Consider the following 12,925-nt stretch of genomic DNA (forward strand, 5'->3'; position numbering starts at 1 on the left):
TATCATCATGTTGTTTCATAAAACACAAATTACTTCAAGAAATGAGCACCATCTATGTTTAATGCCAAACCCTTAACCCTTTGTCTCAGACATCTTTTTCCCAGGCTTTTCAAGTTCTATAGTATTTTTCATCAAGGAAAACTCCATGTGTTCTGCAATATGAACCCTGTCTATACCCTTCTAATCAATGAATGGGCATTAATGCAGCCATTGGAATAACTACAATGATCTAGGCTGCACTGTAACATTAAAGAGATTCACACCTCTTGCACAATGCTCTTGTTCATGCTTATTGCTTCATATTTCATGCACTCTCCACAGAGGTGATCTGCATTTCTGTAACAACTATGTAAGTTCAATTCTTACATAACGAGAGAAACTTGATTTATATGTTGCCATCGTCTAAAATCACAGCTAATCTTTTTATGTTTCTGGGTTTTCAATGTCTTGGCTAACTTAAAGGAAAAAAAAGGTGAAGAAGCAGACAGAACTTCATCAACATAATCTCTTGCTAGCAAAGGGATATCTTGTGCTTTTAGGAACGTTAAAAATAAAGAATTCTTTGCAAATATAAACAATTCAAAGACGGAGTCATATAGCAACTATTCCTTTTACCTCGTGCATTTGAGAAAAATTTTAAAATCCTAACATAGTTTCTTTGGCATAATTATCTGACATCTCATCTTCAGTAGCATTCACACTCCAAATTCTCTGGTAGTATTTACATTATAAGTCTGTTTTTCCCTAATTACTTTTGGATTTGTGTGCGCCATTGAATTTGTAAGTGAGGCTTTTGTGTTGCTGTTCAATTATTATTTTTCCTAGAACTTTCTAGACCAATGTTTTACTCCAAAAATATTAAAAAATTAGAATATTTCATAAAAAAGGGCAGCACCAAACATTCAGTAATTTTGAAGGACGATATAAATTTTCTAGACATGGCCACTGGGATGAAGCCTCCCTGACTTGTTCAAGACTAAATGTGAAAAACAGATGTAGCAAAGTTTGATTGAATCCTTGATTTCTGTTAAAACACAACTACTGTTGAGTAAGAATTTGTTTATAAATGTCTTCATTCTCTACAAATTCCTGACCATCTTAAATGCACTTGTCCATGCTAAAAGGCATCCAACTAAAGGCATTCCAATAGTTATTCCACAGTTCTTTTTAACTGTATGAGTCTCACCTACTTCCCAGTTACACACATCTCTGTCACCTTTTCCTGCTGTTAGCACCAGTAACTGCTTGGTCTTAGGTAATGATTTGCAAACAGACATCCACTGAATTCGTATCCTTTTGCCACCTTAGTTTCCAAAGTTTTCAGACCTTGTTCAAAAAATGTAATTGCACAGCAAGACACCTTAACTGCTTTGTAATCCTAATTTGATTGATTAGATGCTATACAGTAGATTGAGAACTTCTTTGTAGTTGTTTGCATTCTGGTTTTAAAGGCAGACTACATCTGAATGAACTATTTCATTTGAAGAGGGACTGAAGTAAATCTGGACCAAATTACTGTTTTTGAGATCTTTACATAGTTAATTGCTAAGTTTCCATGTCTTTGTTGGTTTTAGTTTGCTTCTGGAATTGGACCAAATCTGATTAGATAACTGTAATCTAGAGAAACATAAGAGAAATTTACCCTGTTTTACAAAGCCTAACAAAAAAATAACCTTCCTATCCATCTAAAACAAATTGCATAAGTAATTCTTTAAATGTCAAAGCATTAATTTATAGTGAAGTATATTGGAATGTCATCTTAAAATTAAAAGGAAATAAAAACTGTCTCTTTTTTTATACCTGCAGTATCACTTCTGAACAAGAGCACTGAAAAACTCTTTTGGTGCAGGGAACCATGTTTTGCTTGGTCAGTACGTAGGTAAGCTCGATGCAGTCTCTTAGCAAGCTCCTGGACATCAGCAACTTGCAAATAATAAAAAACCTGTATTAGACCATTGCACCAAGTGGCAGCTTAGTCCTTAATCTGTGAGCTAAAAGAAGTACAACCCAAAAGCAGGGTTGCATAATACTGGGCCTGATGCAGTATGTACTTACAGAACAGGACTGGCTCAGTATTAGTAAAAGTCAACTTGTTAGGTATTCACTGTGAGCACAGTGTTGCACAATGTGTGCAATAAATTATTGTGTGCATGCATGATCATATTCTGCTCACAGAATAAATGCCTGTGCTCTCTATTGCACATTCTCAAGCATAAATCATCAGGTTTCCAAAACTTCTTTGAAGAATTTTTTTTCCTCGTGATTGGCTTGATGTTGAATCAAGTTCAGTCACCTCAGACACTGACAGCTAAGCCTGAAGGTGAAATACACGAGGTATGAGTCCCATCTTGTTTGTGACTGTTTGCACAGCCAACATTTGAAGCCATGCCCTGAGTTTTGCTTCGAATTTCAAATCCAAGCGACTGCAGCACCCGGAGGAGAGCGCTGAGGGACCGAGCTCTGCTCACCAGTCACAGCCTCCGCCCGCCCCAGGACAAAGCCCCGGGCACGGGTCGGTCCGGCCCTCCCGCCACTGCTCGGCGCCCCCAGGGAGCGGCGGGGCCGCCTCGGCCGAGGCACGGGTGTGAGGGACGGGGCGATTTGCCTGGGCCTGGGGAGTGACCCCAGAGAACTTTCAAAAATGCCTGCACCAGGAATAGTGTGGCCAGCAGGACTGGGGAAGCGACTGTCCTGCACTCGGCCCTGGTGAGGGCACTCCTCGAGAGCTGAGTCCAGTTCCTGGATCCCTCAATTCAGGAAGGACATTGAGGGATTGGTGTGTGTCCAGAGAAAGGCAACGAAGCTGGGGAAGGGTCTGAAGCACAGCTCCTATGAGGAGCAGCTGAGGGGGCTCAGCCGGGAGAAAAGTAGGCTCAGGGGAGACTTATTGCTCTTCAAGTACCTGAAAGGAGGTTGTAGCAGTAGGGGTCGATCTCTTCTCCCAGGCAACCAGCGATAGGAAGAGAGGACACAGTATTAAGCCGCGCCAGTGGAGGCTTATGTAGGACACAGAAGGAATTTCTTCCCAGAAAGGGTGATTAGACATTGGAACGGGCTGCCCAGGGAGGTGGTGGAGTCACCGTCCCTTGAGGTGTTAAGGGACAGGCTGGACGTGGCCCTTAGTGCCATGCTCTGGTTGACACGGTGGTGCTCGGTCATAGGTTGAACCCGATGATCTCAGAGCTCTTTTCCAACCTCCATGGTTCAGTGACTCCGTTCCGGGGGCAGCCGGTAACAACTCCCCCCACGCCCGCTCTCTGAGGGCAGGAGTGCCCGGATGTGCCGCTCCGCCTCCCGCACGTGCGCGGCGCCAGGGCGCGCGGCTCCCCCGCCCCCGCCCGCGGGCCAACCGCCGGGGCGCGCGCCCGGGGAGGGCGGTCCCGGGCGCAGAGCTCGCGAGAGGAACATGGCCGCGGCGGGCCGGGGTGAGCGGGACAGCGCGGGCGGGGGGCGCGGGGCGCGCGCGGGCGGGCGCCGCCTCACGGGGTCCGGGCCTCACGAGTCGGCCGCGATGCCGCGCGCTGGAACGGGCCGGGCCGGGCCGGGCCGGGCCACGCCGCTGAGCGGGAGTGGCACCGCCGGCAGCCGCCGCCGCCCGGCCCCGGGGTGGGCTGCGCGCCGCCCCGCCCGCAGAACCTTCTGAAGGAGGTTGGGGCGGGCGGGAGTGCCGAGAGTGGCGGCCACCCCCTCCCTGCCGGGGGCGGGCAGGGTTCCCGCGGGGCTGCAGCAGGGGACACGGTGGGGGGCGGCCCCCCAGCTTCGCCGGGCCGCTCTGGGTCCCGAGCAGGTGGAGGTGCCGGTGCCCGCACTGCGTCCTGGGACGCGGCTCGCACCGGCCCGGCCCCTGCCGTGCGGCCGCTGGTGGACGTATCCCGTGTTATTATTTGTTAGTAAGGAACGCTCGCTCCCGGGTGAGGTGCAGGGCTGTGAGCAGCAGGGAGGCACTGCGGGCCCGGCCCGAAGCCTGCGGGCGTTGAGATGGGAGCGCCTCGCCTGGAGCCGCGGAGGGGAGACGTGAGCCCTCCGTGACCCCAGTCGTGCAGCTGCAGCGGAGCTCACTGAGCTGTGAGAAGAGCGACCCTTAGACCAGGGACTGTTAACGAGTTCGACTTGTTTTCTGCGACGTTACGTGGATTTTAGATGGCACTTGGTTAATCCGTTTTAGGGTGGTCAGGCATTGGAATAGGTTGCCCAAGAAGGTGGGGGAGTCACCATCCGTAAGGCTTTTTAAGGACTGGATGTGGCGCTGGGTGATACAGTTTGGAGGTTTCGGTGGTAGTGCTGGTTTGATGGTTGGACTGGACAATATTAAAGGTCACTTTCAAGCTCGACGATTCCACGATTCTAGAATCAGCTTTGTAAACAAGTGTATGCACAGCACCTGTATGCACAGACCCCCATCCCGGGTGCAGGTCACTTGACTGACGCTTGCGGCAGTGACATTCTTTGGGACGCGGGGAGCCAGGTGGAGAGCTGTGCTGCCGTGCCGTGCATTTCTGCCAGCAAATACATTTGCCTTTGTTCCATTTACGTGAGTCTTGTATTGGCGTGCAAGTGTGCGGTGCAGAAAACTGCTGTTAGTCAGTCTCACTGCAGTCGAGAGATAATACCAGGACTTCTGGCTGCAGCGGGCAATTAGCTGAAATAAAGACTACAGGATTTAAAGTGAATAACTTGTCTAGTTATGAAGTATCAGAAAAATTATCTTTTCATGAATGTTTCAAAAACACTACCGTGAAATCTGGTATGTCAATATGTCTAAAATACTTAAAACTTAAACATCACTCGCCTCTTAAGAAAAAAAGCCAAGCTTACACTGTCCTGTGGGTGCAGCATGTTCTCAAGTTCTTGTTTATGGGGAGTTGTTCACATGTCTTCCTCACGCTGCATCTTTTCCTTTATGATAAAAAACACCCAGGTTTTGAATTAATTGAGGTTTTAAAGCTCTCAAAAAGGGCACAGCTGGCATTTCATAAAATTATTCTCTTAATGTGTGACATTTTATCTTGTTCCTTCCTGAAGCTTTCTTTCCTGTGTAATTACTTAGGGCAGATGTGACTTTGTGGTATAACTTGCATTTAAAACTAGACAAGATTGCTGTCTGGTAATGGCACCAGTTATGAAGCAAGTAAAAACATCTGGAAGCTGAAGATCCTTACCACATTATTGGAAGCGCAGAACATCTTTCAGGATTTGGCAGTATTTGGAGAAGTGTAGAAAACTGAATTTAATGATGCAAATGAGTTTTTAGAAGCAGTCATACAATAACATGGAAATCACCTTAATATTTACCTTTTCTATTTGTCAGATTCTGTTGAATGAGGTATTATAAAAAAGCTTTAATAGTGAGGGTTAATACCCAGGTATTGAGACAAATTTAGTGGTTTATACACTTAAAATATTTTTAAAATTGGAACTTTTGCTTGTTATCCTAGCAATGAAATTAGATAATTGATGATACGATGGATGAATATAATATTGGATAGGGAATATACTTAGTTGTGGTTCGGGGTTTTTTAAACAGTATTTAGATTACTGAAGAAATGATTATTGGAAGGAAGAGGGAATATATTTTATCATAGGCCATTTATTTTTGTGGGCCTTTTTGGCATTTCCATCTTGTAACCTCTTTGTCTTGTGTGTTTTGGTTTGGTTTTTTACATGTTCAGCTTTTACCCTCTGTCACTGATATGTACAGAAACCATAACACCAGCTTCAGCCTTTAAAAGAATTAAAAATAATCTGTTAGGATTCATCTCTGGGATCAAAAGTAAAATTGTGTGGCTGAGCAATGTATGGGATGTTTTAAGTCTGATACCTGTGGGTTCAAAGCCAAAACTGGAAAACCGCATTAGAGTTACTGTATGAAACAGCATTTGATAAATGCCAGACTTAAAAATAACTGACTTTTTAAACTTTTCTACATATAGTGTGCAGTAGGTTTCTATTGACTTACTCATATGTGTCTGTATATGTACACACATACTCTAAAATATTTTAATAAATGAAGTGTTGGAACAAATCCATTTCAGCTGGTGACATAGCAAAAAGACAAAATGGGGGTGTGAACACATTTCTTTTTTTTGTAAAGGTTCCATTGTATTGGAATCTATAGAAAACTAAAATATATTTCTGTTGTATAATTGGCACTTCCAAATGTGAAGAAAGAACTAGGGCTGGGTTTGTATACTTTAGTTGAGTTAAAAGGAGCAGGTGATGCACCTCTGGTGCTGCTGTTCTTGCCAGAGGTAACTGGAAAGACAAATACCATCTTGGTATTTGAGTAGGAATATGAAAGGTGCTAAAAGATGCACAAAGAATATATTGAAATCATTTTACTCTCAGGATTTCAACCCAGTAACACATTTTAACATCCTAAAACTGCAGAAACTGAGAAAGCTGAACTAGTATTCTTAAGGCTTTAAGTTCTCAGGTAGAACAAATTACGTAACTTAAAATAAAGAATCATTGAGACATCTTTGTGATTTTTGGTTTTCCTTTTTACTTTCCAACCATCCAGGAATGTGCTGAAACAGACACTTTAGAAGGGTGCTAGAGATACAAGGTAAGTGCTGTGTCTTAAAAATTTTAAACTTTCTAAATACATTTTTTTAATAAAGCTGCTGTGCTATTTTTTTAGTGAGCAGTGTATCCCCTTAAATTGTGCTGGTTTTATAATCCTGTTAAAATGGAAGGTTTTCCAAGAGATTTGTTCCTATACAAACAGAAATTTGGTCATATGTAATACTTGTATTACATAAACTTAAGAGCAAGTTACTGTGATTTTATGCTTTGGCCTTTGATATAAGTGGGTTTTAATCATCTCTTAAGATTATGACTTAAATATTCATATGCTGATTAAACAATATTTTCTCTTTTTAAAGGACTGTCATGCTTACAAGCCTTCACAGATGTTAGACTTTTTCCAAATGGGAATAGTTTTGGTACTAATACTTTGGCCTGAGAGCATTTTGTTTATTTTTATCAGTTTTTCTGCAGTGACTCAGGCTTGTACCAGCACAGCACTTCCCGGGGGCACCCAGACCCCATGTGGTTTGGTTAAATCAATCCAGTTATTACATGAGGAAACTTCTGTCTCAAAGGGAGTAAACAAGAATGGATGCTGATAGTGCTGTTTCAGGTGGTGTTGGGAAGTCGAGCAGCTTAGTAAAACAAGGAATTTGGGTTATATTGACTAGCACATTCTCGGTTCTGGAACTGTGTGCTTCTGGTGTTTAGCTGGTCCCTAAATTGTGAAAATTCTGATCCTGCCCCTCCCTCCTTATCTTTTGTATGGGAAAAAGGGGGGTGGAACAGGTTGCCTGATTTTCAGGATAACCAAGACAGAGCATCAAACTTAAAGCCTCTTGATAGTTTCCACTGAGCCCTCCTAGATGAACCAGAACATTGGTTCCAGCTCTACAGAAAAAGCAGACACTGCACACAACTTTCATGGCTAAGAGCTTCTCCAGAGACTGGAAGAACAACACGTACAGAACTGGATATACACAGAAGGGGGTATGTATCTGTAGCATTGATGTATTCCAACAAACCCCAAAACTGTGTTAGGCAAAAAATCCCAACTGGAAACACTTAAAGGTAGGGGAGCTTCCCCTAACCTGAAGGCAAGGTGTGTTTTAGGGTTGTGTGCAGGCTCCATGAAGAGCAGGTTTGATTAGACTTGGCAAACCAGTTCACTTTGTGTCCTCCTTTGGAAAATCTGCAACCTTTGATTATTACTGTGAATAAAACTGCTGCTTTTTTAGCTGCATATCCAAAAAAAAAAAGATGAACAACTGAGATTAAGACTATTTGCACTTTACAGCCATGAATGTTTCATGTTTGCTTCTTCAAATGAAATTATTCCGTGCTGTGCTGAGGACAGGGAACCAGTATTCCTGGCATTGTTTTTAAACCTCTTTAGCACCTGAAGTTCAAGAGCTAAAATTGCACAGTGTTAGTTATGGAATACAACTTTTTTCAAACTTTCCTTCTGTGAAAGATTGATGTATACCACAAAAATCTCCCATATCCTGAAACTCCAAAGCAAATGCACATTACAGAATTTATTGAAGTGTTCAGGTTACTGTTATTAAATCCAGATGTTCACGTAACAGTTTTGCACTTGTGCAATGAACTGCATGTCTGTGATTGTTGACTCAGTAGAGAGTATTTTAAGATTTCATATTTGGTACTTGGCTTAAGCCATTAATTTTATGTTTGAAAAGGGGCTTTTATCTGGGCATGGTGCCAAAAGCAACAAAGTGAGAGAGAAGTCGTAGTTACACTAATTTTTGATCTTCACACCAACTAATGAAACACAAATGAACAAAACAAAAAATAAAGACAAAAAGGAAACCCACTGTTTTTCTACCCTTCTAATTGGATTTATGACATAATGAGTCCTAGTTACATACCTGAGAAGGACATGCAGTTGTGTTCTTATTTCCACGTTTTGTGTCTAATGCTAGAAGCCTGCTGGAAGGCTAGGGAACAGTTGCTGGAAACTTGTTTACAGATTCTAGAGACATTTAAATCAGTTTGCTAGTAATTCTTTAAATGTAAAAGAGGTATCTCATAAAAATTCAGCAGAGAAAATCATTAAAATCAGTTCAGATTGTTAGTGTATTCAGTAAAGTTCAGTTAATACCCAAAATGGTTCTTGCATCTCAAGTAGTGGCAAACTTCTCAGTATTTCCTACACAAAAAAGGTAGATGAGACATAGAATTCCAGCTACTGAAATTCTGTCTAATACATTGCTGCAATGCTTAATTTTGTTCCCCATATTTTTAAAATTGAAAATATATAGCTTGGTAAAGTTGCAATCCAGCAAAGCTTTAAGCATGCATTTCTGACACTAAATGGATTGCACAAAGTTGAACACAACGCTTAAAGCTTTTCAGGATTTAGAACCACATGGTAGTAAAGCTTTAGGAAAGTAATGTTGTGACCCAGGGAAAGCAGTGTGCATGTGAATGTGTCTGTGGTGGCTGTCTCCTCCTCACAGTGCTACAGGTGCAATTCTGTGTACAGGTACATTGTACCTGTGTACATTGGCAGGGGTTCGGTGTAAGATGGGAATTAGGGGTTTGGTGTTTGTACTTGGGTGTTGAGAGCACCCAGTGTCATCGTTAATCTCACATTGTGTTTTAAAATGCTGCATAAGGTGTGTTACCAGTCTTTTTGTACATTGTGAATTGGCCATCTTGGCACATTCCTTTGTACATGAGCGACTGGAAGTGGGAATGCAAGGAAGTGTTTTGTACTTTTATAATTTTCCTTGGTGCTCAGGCAGGTGAGGGTCTCAGGACTGGTGTATTCTGAAAATGGAGCTTGCTGAATATACTGAGATGGCTATACAGAAACTAATGGGATCTCCGTGTTCATTATGGTTGATCTGAATTGTACCATTTGTGTGTTATTTTAGGAGTTTTTGAATGGACTAATAAATCTCTCTGAACTACTGTTGAGTGTGTTTTTTCATTACATATCACTTGGTATGCTATTTTTTTAGGATTTTCTCTTTAAAAATAAAATTTTAAACATATTTTTCCATGGACAGTACAACTAAGGTATGAAAAAAGAAATGCCTTAATGTTTTGCTAATGTTTTTCAGTATGTAACTTGTACTCTTAGCACAGCTATACTCTTTATAAATATATTTAGTATATTGATAAGGTTTTTGTTAAGGACTTGTAACCTGTGTGAATTAGGAATTTATAGAAACAAATGGAAACATCACCATTTTCGACTTAATGTTTTCAACACTAATTTCACTTGGAGTGTCTGTACAGCAGAAGGTTTTTAATACCCAGTTTATGAGGGTAGAGCTCACTTGGAGTGTTTCTAGTAAATACTTAATTCAAGAGAAGTTACCGCTTTATTTTGCAGTCTTTTTTATTTCTGAATTTGGGTTAATTATAGTAATGCTTCTTTATGTTAATGTCAAATAATACAGCAGCACTCAAATACAAAGTACTGAGCAAATGCTGACAGTTTTTGCAAAATATAAGCCATCTTTATGGTTATAGGAATTGTAAGTCTTCCAGTGTGAATCAAGCCCTAAATAATTCTCTCTATGTCTGTAGACAGTTTTAACCAACTTTTTTTGCTTCTATGAATAACAGAGTGTAATTTGTGATTTCTTCTGGAATCAGATCCTCCTTCTTCTGCCAGATGTTCCACCCTTCCTCTGTTCTGCCAGTTAAACCATTTGATGGCTCTTTTACCAGGTCCTGCATCATAAGCCTAATTTTAAAAACTTGTCCTGCAGAATTGGGAAAAGAGAAAAGTGGAGTCTCTTGGAAAGGGTGAAATGCAGGTGGTGAGGACCTACTCCTGCCCATAGTTCATCTTTGCTGCCCTGGGAATGCTGTGGGGAGTGTGGAGCCAGCCCAGCCGTCAGACACAGGGGCTGAATAAAACACTGGGACGTGCTTCCCTTTGCTGCCGAGTAAACCACACTCACAGGAGACCCCTAGACACAGACACAGTTCTACATCTACTGCTCCTCAAATACCTGGAGCAGTTGGGGCCTGAAGGTGGTGCAGAGGATAGAATTCCATAGCATCTCCCATCTGCCTGTGGGTTCTTGCCATCTGTAGTAGACTTTGGAAAGCCTAAGCCAAGCCTTGTGGTGGCTGGCTGAGGAGCATGGTCAAGAAAAGGCTATCAAGGAAGCATTTTTGATGGGTAAAGCTGAGTTGAGGTGATTCAGTGATACATGGAGGATAGAAAAAATTAAAAATTCAGGAATAGAAATCAGGAAAGTGGGTACTGACGTGATCTGGGGAAAAAATAACTATTGTCCGATGCTAGAAAAAAACCCAATGAAAATAAACTAAGAGAAGAAACCCCATGGCTACAGTATTTATATCTGACCAGATGATATTTAATGAATATCTTTTTTTCATCAGATAGTCAGTATTTTCCAATGGAGTTTCTAATAAAGCTTTGTAGTATCTTTTTTAAATATTTTGAGTGCTGCTCAAACTACCAGAACTACAGAAAGTAGATGTGTGACAGCTGCTAGGTGCAGAAATTTGTAATCTACTGTAATGAATTTTATGTTACCATCTCTTTCTTATATATTTTTAAACAAGCAGCTTTGCATGGAATGAAACATTGGAACACAATAGTTTAACAGATAAGTCTTCTTTGAAACCGGCCTCAGGCAACATAAACTCTCCTGACCCAGAGTTTCTGCCCTATTAGTCTTTAGCTAATTTCAGTAGGGAAAATGGAATTCAAGTACATTTTAGCTTTGGAGACCGTGAGAATTTGGTTCTTAAAGCACTGAGGGCATGGACTATGGATTATAGCATTAAACTGTTTAGAACATCAGAATTTTCAGGCACCATACTAATAACATACTTTTTATGATTATTTTAGAATATGGGTGTTGATCTGGAGATTAAGCTATATCACTCATAATCTTGAATCTGTATTTATAAAGAAGCAATAAGTGATATTCCTTTACCCTGTTCACAGAGAGGATTGTCCTTATTAGAAGGAATGTGTTTGATTTGAAAAGTAAAAATTTGGCTTTTTTTTAGTGAAGAGTGTAATTTTGTCTTTAACAAATTTATTAATTTTTCTGTTAGTGATAATTCAATGTCTGTGGTATCTCTTCATGCTTAATTACCAGTGTTTAGCAATCTCAGGGTGGGGATTTTGTGGTTTGTTGTGGGATTTTTCTTCCTGGAAGTCTGCTTAACTGCATGGAATTTAGCATTCTTTCAGTATGCATCCTTGTTGCTTCTGTTAAACCCACTTTAATTCTTGGGGAGATGCTGTAAAGTGTAAATCTATTACAAGTGATATCATTGTATTCACACTGTGACCTTTTGTCACTGCTGTATAAAAACTGTGGCCACTTAACACGATGTGGAATCTGAGCAGGTGATCAGTGCAGTGTGACACTGTTCTGCTTCCCAGTAAGGTGGAACAACTTCTTTATCCCTGCTGTATCAGCAGGTCTAACTTTGAGAAAGCTGAAACTGGGGAGGAAGGGGATCATCCTCCTGGAGCCATGAATCTAAATGATAGCTCGTATAAGAGATGAAAAAACTGCTCTTTCCCTTCAAAGTCCTTTTTAGAATTTGTAATAGAAAGTAATGCTTTTAAGCCAAGAAAATAAACATATTTGCCCTGTTCCAGAGGCAGCTTTGGCTGTAAGGGTGGGCCTCATTGTGACTCCAGAACAATGAAAAATACAGGAGAGAATAATTTATACGTATTGAGTAGAAGAGCTGGCAATAGCTCAAAGTGGTATTGTGGGATTGCCAAAATGTTGTGTCTCTGTCTCTGTTTAGTTGAGGAAGATGAGCATTCATACCCACCCAGCAGGTATGGGAGGAACATGTGTCTTTAATGTATGTAGCTAATTGTGAGATACCTTTGGGAATTCCAGGAGTGCCTTCAGAATCTAAGGTTGTAGCTCACCAAAAATGGTTTTGTCTAAGCAGGACAGCAGTACTATAAAAAAATAATCTTAATACTTTCACCACCACCTTTAATTAGCCCTTAATTGTGCTTTTGTTGCTGTTCAAAATTTGTCACTGCATGTCGGCTAAATTGCTGAAGAGATTGTCCCATGAACTTGTAAACCAGACACATCAATTGTGTGCTACCAGGCCTCTGTTTTCTTTCTAGTTAAAGGAAATAGAATAGAGAAGAAGATTAAATATTTCTAATAACTTTAAAGTAAAACCAGTAATTTGAGACAGTTAAATACATGTGGTAAGGCTCTGCCATGATTTTACATGGTGGTTACATGATCAGAAGTAAGAAACTGGAAAGAATATTGTAGATGAACTCTTAGCACTTGGTGCAAATCAGGTAAAGAATGCACAGTAAATAGCTACTGCTTAAGATGTACTGCAAGTTGATTTTTATCTTTTTTTTAATTAAACATTAATCTGT

General features: G+C 41.1%; 1 protein-coding gene across 3 annotated transcripts in view; it reads left to right on the plus strand.

Moving 5' to 3' along the window:
• The first annotated feature begins 3,387 nt into the window (after window positions 1–3,387).
• MRTFB (myocardin related transcription factor B) overlaps window positions 3,388–12,925 on the plus strand; it is a 70,401-nt gene continuing 60,863 nt past the window's right edge. For 2 of the 3 annotated variants that reach the window (XM_082292134.1, XM_082292136.1), the window contains exons 1-2: window positions 3,388–3,425; window positions 6,521–6,565. The gene's annotated coding sequence lies outside the window, so the exon portion shown is untranslated. Of the gene's footprint in view, window positions 3,426–6,520; window positions 6,566–12,925 lie in introns of those variants that run through there. The other variant, XM_082292137.1, reaches the window with a different exon arrangement.

The sequence above is a fragment of the Coloeus monedula genome, assembly GCF_965178545.1.
Source record: "Coloeus monedula genome assembly, chromosome: 16".
Taxonomy (NCBI): Eukaryota; Metazoa; Chordata; class Aves; order Passeriformes; family Corvidae; genus Coloeus; species Coloeus monedula.